This window comes from Pongo abelii, chromosome 3 (assembly GCF_028885655.2).
Source record: "Pongo abelii isolate AG06213 chromosome 3, NHGRI_mPonAbe1-v2.0_pri, whole genome shotgun sequence".
Taxonomy (NCBI): domain Eukaryota; kingdom Metazoa; phylum Chordata; class Mammalia; order Primates; family Hominidae; genus Pongo; species Pongo abelii.
The window spans coordinates 212,188,401-212,200,572 of record NC_071988.2 but is presented as its reverse complement, the minus strand read 5'-3'; positions in this window follow the sequence as shown (position 1 = coordinate 212,200,572).

The window sequence follows — 12,172 nt, the reverse complement described above, 5'->3', positions numbered from 1 at the left end:
ATCCCTCCCCCCTCTGTCCCCACAACAGTCCCCAGTGTGTGATGTTCCCCTTCCTGTCTCCATGTGTTCTCATTGTTCAATTCCCACCTATGAGTGAGAACATGCGGTGTTTGGTTTTTTGTCCTTGCGATAGTTTGCTGAGAATGATGGTTTCCAGCTTCATCCATGTCCCTATAAAGGACATGAACTCATCATTTTTTATGGCTGCACAGTATTCCATGGTGTATATGTGCCACATTTTCTTAATCCAGTCTATCATTGTTGGACATTTGGGTTGGTTCCAAGTCTTTGCTATTGTGAATAGTGCCGCAATAAACATACGTGTCTATGTGTCTTTATAGCAGCATGATTTATAATCCTTTGGGTATATACCCAGCAATGGGATGGCTGGGTCAAATGGTATTTATAGTTCTAGATCCCTGAGGAATCACCACACTGACTTCCACAATGGTTGAACTAGTTTACAGTCCCACCAACAGTGTAAAAGTGTTCCTATTTCTCCACATCCTCTCCAGCACCTGTTGTTTCTTGACTGTTTAATGATCGCCATTCTAACTGGTGTGAGATGGTATCTCATTGTGGTTTTGATTTGCATTTCTCTGATGGCCAGTGATGATGAGCATTTTTTCATGTGTTTTTTGGCTGCATAAATGTCTTCTTTTGAGAAGTGTCTGTTCATATCCTTCACCCACTTGTTGATGGGGTTGTTTGTTTTTTTCTTGTAAATTTGTTTGAGTTCATTGTAGATTCTGGATATTAGCCCTTTGTCAGATGAGTAGATTGCAAAAATTTTCTCCCATTGTGTAGGTTGCCTGTTCACTCTGATGGTAGTTTCTTTTGCTGTGCAGAAGCTCTTTAGTTCAATTAGATCCCATTTGTCAATTTTGGCTTTTGTTGCCATTGCTTTTGGTGTTTTAGACATGAAGTCCTTGCCCATGCCTATGTCCTGAATAGTATTGCCTAGGTTTTCTTCTAGGGTTTTTATGTTTTTTGGTCTAACATGTAACGCAATCCAGCATATAAACAGAACCAAAGACAAAAACCACATGATTATCTCAATAGATGCAGAAAAGGCCTTTGACAAAATTCAAGAACCCTTCATGCTAAAAACTCTCAATAAATTAGGTATTGATGGGATGTATCTCAAAATAATAAGAGCTATCTATGACAAACCCACAGCCAATATCATACTGAATGGACAAAAACTGGAAGCATTGCCTGTGAAAACTGGCACAAGACAGGGATGCCCTCTCTCACCACTCCTATTCAACATAGTGTTGGAAGTTCTGGCCAGGGCAATTAGGCAGGAGAAGGAAATAAAGGGTATTCAATTAGGAAAAGAGGAAGTCAAATTGTCCCTGTTTGCAGATGACATGATTGTATATCTAGAAAACCCCATCATCTCAGCCCAAAATCTCCTTAAGCTGATAAGCAACTTCAGCAAAGTCTCAGGATACAAAATCAATGTGCAAAAATCACAAGCATTCTTGTACACCAATAACAAACAGAGAGCCAAAGCATGCATGAACTCCCATTCACCATTGCTTCAAAGAGAGTAAAATACCTAGGAATCCAACTTACAAGGGATGTGAAGGACCTCTTCAAGGAGAACTACAAACCACTGCTCAATAAAATGAAAGAGGATGCAAACAAATGGAAGAACATTTCATGCTCATGGGTAGGAAGAATCAATATCATGAAAATGGCCATACTGCCCAAGGTAATTTATAGATTCAATGCCATCCCCATTAAGCTACCAATGACTTTCTTCACATAATTGGAAAAAAATACTTTAAAATTCATATGGAACCAAAAAAGAGCCCGCATCGCCAAGTCAATCCTAAGCCAAAAGAACAAAGCTGGAGGCATCATGCTACGTGACTTCAAACTAGACTACAAGGCTACAGTAACCAAAACAGCATGGTACTGGTACCAAAACAGAGATATAGATCAATGGAACAGAACAGAGAACTCAGAAATAATGCCACGTATCTACAACCATCTGATCTTTGACAAACCTGAGAAAAACAAGCAATGGGTAAAGGATTCCCTATTTAATAAATGGTGCTGGGAAAACTGGCTAGCCATATGTAGAAAGCTGAAACTGTATCCTTTCCTTACACCTTATACAAAAATTAATTCAAGATGGACTATTTCCATATTTCTACAACACATTGAAGTTTAATAGGTTTAAAAGTAAGTGAAGGAGAAAAGCTAGCTTTCTTCCTACTGGAGGCTAGTCAAAAGACCATTTTCCAGGCTTTCCATCTTACCAAGAGAAGATACAGATGTAAATGTATTCCAATTTAGCAAGTTTGCTATGCTGTGAAATGTGAGGCTTGAGAGACCTTCCCTGGGAGCGCATCCAAAGGGCTGAGTGACTGTTTTATTAAAGGGGCCTCCTCTCTAAGGTGGTCTTTCCAATAGATTTTGAGACTAGCAGGGCACTGTGAGTCTCTTTGTATAAAAGTCTTGGGTTGACACATCTATATTTTTCTGCTTCTAGGGATTAATGGAGACTTGAAAATTAATCTTTGTCTGATGCAGATAAATACACAAATGCATATGCCATTAAGCTATATGTCATGCAGGAAGGTTGCCTGTGTGTTTGTGAACTTCTCCAGTAGAATTGACTTCTGGTTTTACAATTTAAGAGATGATATGCCTAATATATATATGTTACATCAGGTAGATAAAAGGAAAGCTGAGATTTGTATTTATATATGATTCTCTATGGTAGAATATTTCTTCTTAACATTTGTTTGGTTAGTATTTAACATTCTGGATTTGTGCAGTGCTATATTGACAAGTCAATACTCCAGAAAGAGTCATGCGTTATATTAATATTTGTTCAGACGGCACATGAACGCAAGTGCTACAAAAATATTGTCAGAGATTTTAAAAAATGCTCTTTATCTTCATTCATAATTATATGTATGTGCATGCATGACACCAAAGACAAAATGGTAATAACTTCTGCTTTTGAATGCAAATGCCTGGTACTGCTGTGGGAGCATTGGCAAGTGAATACATCAGTGCTAGCACATCCAAAATCATTCCTCAGGCAGGGATTCTGCTAAACTAATCACCAAAGGAAACAAACACACTGCAAAGAAGTAATTAGGAAACCTGTGAAATTAGACCTGGTGGGTGGGGGTCCCTGCTGGGAAGGGCCTCAGAAATGACACATGACAGGTCACCTGTTGTTAAACCTGGAAGATAGACCCAAGCTCCGGCCCAGTCTAATTACATCAAACAAGGTGCTATTTGTATTCATTTCTGAAAGACAAACTAAGTTGAGAGTGAAGTATCTTTGTGATATATTCCAGGAGACGGGATGCTGAGGATGCTGGATGTGGGCAAGGACTAAGCTGTCGTCACACCACTTTCGAGGTCACAGGCAGGCCTGTTTAACACTGTAATGAATTCAGGAAGGAATGAAATGAGGCAAAAGGCCTACACTATGACTGGATGAGCACTGCCTCAAATGTCCCCCAAAGGTGGGGATGCAGAGCACAGGAAGCCAAGGGGTGGGGCATGTCTGTGGTTAAACATCTTCCAATTCCCAGCTCTGCCAAGGTAATTCCCTTTCCTTCAGACCTTCTGGTTTTATTTAGTTGGTTAGTTTTACATTACTGTGCTCAGCTGAAGCTTTTGCTAATCTATTCACATTCCCAACACAAGATAAATCCTGCATATTTTTAAAAATGTGTTTAAGACTATAGGCTTATTTCTACCCAGGTTATAAAAAAGTCCCTCTCATGATGCTGGTTTGCAGGAGCTCTCTAATCAGGCGTGCTACCTGCTTTCCATCCTGCCTTTTGGGATTTGAGGTGAGGCTCACCCTACCAACCCCATGTAGCTCAGAGGGTGCAGCCATGTGTGCTCTAGAAGATTCTGGCTAGGGGTAGGTTAAAGCAGCATTATCATGTCTTTTGGAGCCCACTGGGCTACATTCTAGTCTTGGTTTCTTCTTGGGTGAGTCCATTAGGTCAAAATTTATTTCTAAAGTAGGAGAACAGAACTGGGTACCTTTTAAGCTGCTTCTGGCTTCTGTAATCATGAGAGGAATACAGAAGTACTTAGAAAAACTTTGCATAGTAAGTTTAAAAGTACAGGACTGGAAGGGCCCTGAGAATCGTCTAGTTTCTTTCCCCAGATGGATTTAAATTCTCCAGTTACATAAAGAACTTATCACATTTGAAAGTACCTGGGGAGAGAGAAATGAATGAGCATTTTTTGAGCATTGTCCATGGGGCAGGCTACTGGGATTCACAGAACAACACTGCAGGAGACCAGTTACTCTACTGGGATTCACAGAACAACACTGCAGGAGGCCAGTTACTCTTGCAGGTGATGGCAGGGAACTTGGGCTTGGAGTTTCACAGGTTGTGGAGCTGGTGAGTGGCAGTGCCTGGATTTGCACCCAGCTTTGTGGACTTCTAGAGTCAGAGCTCTTCACTCTGGTCTATGCAACCGCTTTATTATAATTATTTTTGGAGATGGAATCTCTCTCAGTCACCCAGGCTGGAGTGCAGTGACGTGATCTCAGCTCGCTGCAGCCTCTGCCTCCCGGGTTTAAGTGATTCTCCTGCCTCAGCCTCTCGAGTAGCTGGAATTACAGGGGCCTGCCACCACACCTGGCTAACTTGTATTTTTAGTAGAGATGGGGTTTTGCCATGTTGGCCAGCCTGGTCTTGAACTCCTGACCTCAGGTGATTCACCTGCCTCAGCCTTCTGAAGTGCTGGGATTACAGGTGTGAGCCACTGCACCTGGCTCACGCAACCTCTTTAAAAAAAGACTAATTTAAATACTTCTCAGTACCAAGAACCCATGGGTAAAAACGAGTGATTTGACTGATGATGAAGTGAGGCAAGTGTGAGACTGAGTGTCCCCTTGTACAGATGTAGCTGCTGAGGCATGGAAGCATTAGGATGTGTCCCCGACCATGGATATGTCAGTGCAGCATCAGGGCTAAGACTCTAGGTGTTCTCTCCTTGACTTACCTTTTTCCACCTAGCTTAGAAGGGTCTTGTCGAGAGAGTCTAATGTGCAGGTGAGATTATGTCTCCACGCCTGAGACATGGTGGGCCATGTGTGACTGCCAGTTACCTCTTCTGCATGGGCGTTCTGAGCGTGATCTCACCTGTAAAATGTCGGTAATCCTGGGCACCCCACGGTGCAGTTGTGAGGCTTCACGGGCTGACGCGTGGGGCAGAGAGGGGGCTCGGTAAATGTTGTTTTCCTCCCTTCCAAATGAGCTGGATTTGGAGGGAAGCAGACTTCCTGAGAATCAGTGGCTTGTCTGTAAGGTAAAGTTATTACGACTGGAAACTGGACACACTAATTTTTTGGTTTGTGTTTGAACTTGGATGGCCTTCACATGGCTGCATTCTGTGTGTCTAGGCTGCAGTCCCTGGCTGGGCATTTGCCAAATACAAAGTGATTTTCAAACTACGTTAACCCCATTGCAATGTGTACTTCAAGGCAACATTTAAAGAAGATATTCATTTCAAAAACAAAACAAATCTACACACAATAGACATACGTATGTGTCCTCACTGGACTGTGTAATGTCGCTGACCTGTGAGATAGGACAGCTCTTTCCTGTTCATACTGGTGTCCCCATCTCTTTTGACATACCACATTGGTAATTGTTTACTGTTATGAATAAATGTTAATAGGCATTTTTCACATTGACAAAAGCGTTTTCTTCAATATATAACAGCTACTGAAAAAGAACAATTAAAATATTTCAATATCACGCCTTGCTTTGATTCATCCTTGGTGAGATGTAGTTTATTTAAGCAGTCACAAGAGTCATGCAGGGTCCATGACCCAGATGAGGCCTTGTTCACTCAACACCTCTTGTATTGAGTAAAGTGTCACCAGCTGCACGCAGCTATGCCCGGAACTCCTCACAGGTGCGGTAAAGACAGTGCAGGAATCGCCCTTTCCTTGTGTGTCCAGCAGAGGGTAGTAACACCCCAGTTTTCTTTTCTGACCCATTTGCTTTTGCATGCTGCGGTTGCATAGCGTTCTGAAGCTCTTGTGTGGCTGACACATAATTGCAGACATTAAGCGTTTCTTAGGAGAGGCATAAAATGTATTGTGAGGGCAGTGAAATCCTTTGTCAAAACTTCTCTGAAGATCTGACCCTGTACCATGACAGTGCAAGGCTGGAACGTATGCCTGTCACTCACCAGCTTGTAGTCTCTTGTGTCTTGTGAACCTCATTGGCCAAATGTTTTTGTGTTGCTTTATTTTGTTCAAGTAACAACAGCACTCTCTGTGATTGTGTTAGGACACAATTTTACCCTGCTGTCAATAAATGAATTTTGTCATTTTCATATCAAGTACTTCTGAGATTCCATATTCCCTTGAGCAGCAGAGTATTGGGACTTGATAAGAAGGAAGGAGGTATATGTCCTCTCTCCCCACCTCTCCAATCATCCTCCTCTCTCTAGATTTTTCCTGGGAGCTGTCTGGCCATTTGGCTTAAGTGGAAACCACGGATAATTTTCTTTCTTTTAAAAGAAATGAGTTCTCGAGACGCAGAAAGAAAAATAAAGAATCCTGTTGAAAGCCTTTGGTGAATTCTCTTTGTGTTCTAGGTCAGCCCTGGATCTGGGTGGATGGAAATGCTGTATGTCACTTATCAAAGAGGTTGCTGCCTTATATGGGCCACAGAAACTCTTTATATGGGCAAACTGTAATAAAATGCTATGGGCATAAGTAGTTCAGAACCACTAATGCTTATATCTCTTTGGGAAAAGTCATGAAAAATATTGGGAGATGAAAGCAGGGTGTGGTGGACCCCATTTAGTTTGTGCTCTAAGCCCCCTACTGTTTGTGGTCCATGCTGGAGCTGACCAGTGGGCAGTCACATTGCAGAGCACACCAAATTTTTTTTTAAGTAAAGGGAGAAAAAAAATACAATGGACAAAATATATATCCATAGCTTGGAAATGCTTAGAATAACCTGCTGTGCATGGCGGCCCCAACTTAGTGATGCAGAGGCTCTGGGACATCACGAAGCCCTCGGAAGTCAAGGTTCAGAATTTTGTTCCTCTTGGAGAGTTCTCAGAACAGAAGCTCCTCAGAGTTGGCCATTTTGTTCTCCTTGTAGAGAAAATACCAGCACTTAGATCATAGTGAGTCTTCAGTATACAATTGTTGAGAGCATGAATGAATGAATGAATGAATGAAGCACATAGTCATGTTTTAAAAATTAGGACCATATCAACTGAAGATTATTTTTATTAGATACATATAATCCATATTTTCCCATTAAAAACTGAAACTTTTATTAAAAAATTTATTTTATTCTATTTATTCTTTGTACTACTCTTTAAGAAATGTGGTTATGGTGACTTACGTCTGTAACCCCAACACTTTGGGAGGCTGAGGTGGAAGAATCACTTGAGGCAAGATATTCGAGACCAGCCTGGGAAAGACAGTGAGAAAGCCTCTCTAGAAAAAACTTTACAAATTTTCCAGGCATGGAGGCACATGCCTGGAGTCCCATCTACATGGGAGGCTGAGGCAGGAGGATGGCTTGAGCACAGGAGGACAAGGCTGCAGTGAGTCATGGTTGCAGGACTGCTCTGTATCATGGGCAACAGAGTGAGACCCTGTCTCCAGAAAAAGAAGACAGAGAGAAGACTGAACTCAAATTCTTATAAAATAGGTGTATTATACTACAAGTTTAGATAAAATATACATGTCTAATCATTTCCCAGCATGCTAGGTATAGCGAGGTAAACAAAGAAACTGGGAGACAGAGTCCTTGCCCTTGAATTGTGCAATATAACGGAGATGATGCCAGCCCATGTGAAAGTCCTAAGAAGGGGTAAGATGGTGTATCACTCAGGCTAGAGTTCTCCTTGGACACTGAAGTGGAGCTTGCCTATGCCTGTTGGAACACCTGTCATACTCTGGAAATTATTTACCTGGATATCCTATCTTGCCTGTTAGAGGAATAAACTATTGAGAAGCAGGGAGCCTGTCTTACATATGTGAACAGCCTTCACCGGGCCTGGGCAATAGTCGCAAGGTAGTAAATACTGACTGAGTAAAGGAGCAGAGGCCAAGTGCTGGAAATGAGCCTGGCATTTGCCTGTAGATGTAGGGTGGAGAGGAGATGTGACTTGGTAAGAAATCCTGCTGACTGGAGCAGGGAGTTGATGTGGAGAGTAGCAGAAGTGAGTGTGTGGCAGCTGATGGGTGTTGCCATCAAGGTAATCAGGGAGGAGCCTGGATGAGATGTGGCAGCAACAGGGAGCCCTGTGAGGAGGAGCATGGCACAAAGGCAGTGTTCCAGGTGATGACCTTGGCTGTGATGCACAGCGTGAGTTGCCGGGGGTGAGAGAAACTGAACAGAACTGTAAAGCAATAGAATTTGACAATACAAATGCTTCTAAATCAGCTATTTTTTAACCTAAAATGATGGATATACATGAATAATTTATTGGTCCAGATAGTTTCATAGAGATGGTTCTTTTTCAATAGAAGAGAAAAAAATTGTTCCTAAAAGAGCACAATAAAATCAGCAAAGATGCTTTGAAACAATGAGGAGCTTATTCCTTTTGCATGTTCCAAGCAGATTTTTATTACTTAATGAATCATAATTTCAGTAATAAGCAAGGGGGTAATAAATGACAACCATTAACAAGTAATGAATAGACCTGTATGGAATATGGGGGAACCTCAGTTTGAAGCAAGAGATGGTTATTCCAACAGGATGATGTTGAATGTTCAGGGGAACGTCCTGTCGATGTACAAATGGTCTCACTAGGTTTGCAGAAGCCACCTTCACCTGGGAAGGTTGTGCACAGCAAGCCTCAGATGGTGTGACTTCACTGAGTCAGCTGGCTTGTGACCATCCACGTGGTGTTGTCCCAAAGGAGCAAAGCAGCAGTGACCGTGGGTTAAGTCCTGAAATAAGCTTCCAGTGGGGCTGCTCTTGAAGGCAGCAGTCAGGGTTCCAGTGGCTGCTCTTGAAGCCGGCAGCTGGGGACTTTATGGAAAGACATGTGTTGGTTGGCAGGGGATTTTGGTTTAGCATTTTCACCTCATTTGTAAATGTGAAAAAAATAATTATCATCCAGGTTATATGCGAGGCCCGTTCATTCTTTAAGTTCAATTCAAATAATCCATCCCAGCTCAGTTTTCTCTCTGCTCCCTTGACTCCACTCCTCTATAGTGTTGAGGATTTTGTTTATTTATAATGACACTATTTTATTTTTAGCACATCACAATTTAGTAGCTACTTATATGTCCCTCCCTTTCCACTAGACTCTGATTTTCTTGAAGGACAGGTACACATTTCATCATCGTTATATTCGCATCTTCAGGACAATTGCTCTGGGGAGAGATGAGTTAATTCTTGACTGAAGACAGCACGGTGTGGTGGCTGGAACCTAAGCTTTAGGCTGTGACAGATCTGCATTTGAGTCTTTGTCTAGACAAGCTGTGAGAATTGAAGCACACTACTTAAGCTTCCTGAGCCTTTTCTCCTCTTAATAACAAGGATAAAGATACATACCACCCAGGGTTGAAAAAGAATCAGAAGAGACAATGTAGGCCGTTGTGAAGACTGGAGCCACTATTATGATCTCCGACCGCACCTGAGCCCTCCAGGCTGCACAGAAATCCTGTTTCCTTGATAGCGTCTCTTTCCATTCAAAACAGCAGCCTTATATGCTCACTTACCCATTGGTTATTTACAATTAGTTGACACCTATGTATTTAAAACTCATCTGTCTAAAGTTGAACTCATCCTCAGCCCATACCATTTCTTGTGTGCCCTAAAAGTTAGTAAATGAAATCACCATCCACCCAGCAGGCCAATCCACACACTTGGAGTTTGTCCTTGACTTCCTCTTCCCCTGTGCCCTCCACACCTCTTTAACCATGAAATTCCATCAGTGCAGCACCAACTCCTCACCTTTTCTGCCCCAGCCCAGGCCACCAACATTCTCGCCTTGTTCCTTATGATAATTTGTTCATGATCATCCTGCCTCCACAACCTCATTACCCTCTGATCCATTCATAGTTGTAGCACACAAATGTGGCAAGGTCCCTGACCACCATCCCTGGCCGGGTGTATCTGTGTAACTGTGTGTTTTTATCATGGCACCTGCCACTGTGCATCAGGAGGTGTTGGAATCCTTCCTACTCTGTAAACATCCTGGGGGTGGGGGGTGCGTCATGTTGGCCTTGACCCCACTGTCAAGAAGCTGAGTGGAAGGCAGGCATGGACACAAATATTTGGGAAAGAAGAAATGAAGCAGCCAGCACCACTAGTGGGGCATAGCATCTTCTTTCCTGCTCCTCCTTATTCCTCCTTCTTTTCTCCCTTCTCTTTTCTGTCCCGTTTTCTCTTCCCTCTCCTAGTTATTACAGTTTTGGGTTGTCATCGCCATCATTGTATCATCCTCATCATCACCGATGATCACCTCTGATGACCTCTATTGTGAAAAGAAAAGAAAATCTCAGAACCCTAAACTCACTATGCTGAAGGGAAAAGTTGAACTTGGAAACTGAGTCATGCAAAAAAACTCCTGCCTATCCTTTTGTTCCTAAACAGACAGCTAGAGAAAGAAGGCCACGTGTCTCCCCAGGGGGCCTCCCACACCTTGACAAAGTAAATTAACAGTTTATCTTTACGGTGCGGGACAAGAGGAGACGAGGCACAGTCCCTCTGCCCACCTGAGACGAATGCATATTTGTCTTCTTCCTCTACTCTGTGTTTATTTTATCTCAGGTAAAGTGCAGATTTACTCAGCACCAGGTGAATCCATAATCGATTGTTCCTCTACCTCCTCCTTGTCACGTGCGACATGTGGGTTCACTGACTGCTAATCAAAGCCTCAAAAAATGTGACTATACCTTCCCTCTCTCTTTTTTTCCCCTTCTTTGCCTCCTGCCTACTTTATCCCTTTAAATACTGAAGCCCTCAAAATCCTCTTTGAAAAAAACTGCTGACCACAGACCAGTTGTGACTTGTGTCTCTTTTCGCCAAGCATGTCCTCAGGCTTGGCAAAGTAAGCCTCTAAATGGATTCACACCCATCTCAGACATTGTTTTTGTTTTGTTTTGTTTTGTGTTTTGATTTCACCATCATAGCAGGGGATTGCTAGCAACAGTTAGGACCTGGAGTGGAGGCCAGAAGAAGAGGCCGCTGGGCTCTGGTGAAAGTAGTTCAGAAGACTTGCGGGAGAGGAAGACACCCAGGACCTCGTCAGCCTCCTGCCTCCCCCTTTTTTGGGAGGCTTCTGTTGGAGGAGAGTAGCAGGTGTTCTCCTCAGAATGATCTGCCCGGGCATCAGCCTGCCGTTCCTAATGGAAATAGAAGCGTTAACTCTTACTCTAGTGATGGAGCCCCTTGGACTCCATCTGCAGTTCTCACGAGGCCAGGATTTTGAATGAGCGAGATGAACTTTAATCTTCACTTCTTGTACTTTGGTTCTTATTTTCTGCCTCGGTGTCTTCTTCTCTTTGTTCATGGAGTCCCAGTACTCTCATGTCTGGAAACCTATCACCCTGATTACATAGAGATGAGATGATGAAATTGTCAGCAACTTGCTGAAAGTCACATGCCTCTGTCATCCACAGAACAGGCACTGAGCTGTGGGTTCTCTGGATGACAGAATAGTCTTTTCCACGTTAACGTAACCAGTGAGGACCCACTGACTGGAAAACGTTAAGTTTGGAAACAGTCAAAGTGAGATTGTGCATGTGTGTGTGCGTGCAAGCATGTCTGTTTGCAAGTGAGTGTGTGTGTAATTGTGTGTGCATGTGAGTGTGTGCAAGCAAGTGTGCATGTGAGTGTGTGTATATGCATAAGCGTGTGTGTGGGGGGAGTGTGTGTGTATGTGAGTGTGTGAGTGTTGTGTGGAGTGTGTGAGTGTATGAGTGTGTGGGAGTGTGTAAGTGTGGGAGTGTGTGGGAGTGGGTGTGTGTGAGTGTATGTGAGTGTGTGAGTGTGTGTGTGGGGAGTGTGTGAGTGTATGAGTGTGTGGGAGTGTCTGTATAAGTGTGGGAGTGTGTGTATGAGTGTGGGAGTGTGTGAGTGTGTGTGTGCAAGTGTGTGGGAGTGTGTGTGCAAGTGTGTGGGAGTGTGTGTGAGTGTATGAGTGTGTGTGAGTGTATGAGTGTGTGTGAGTG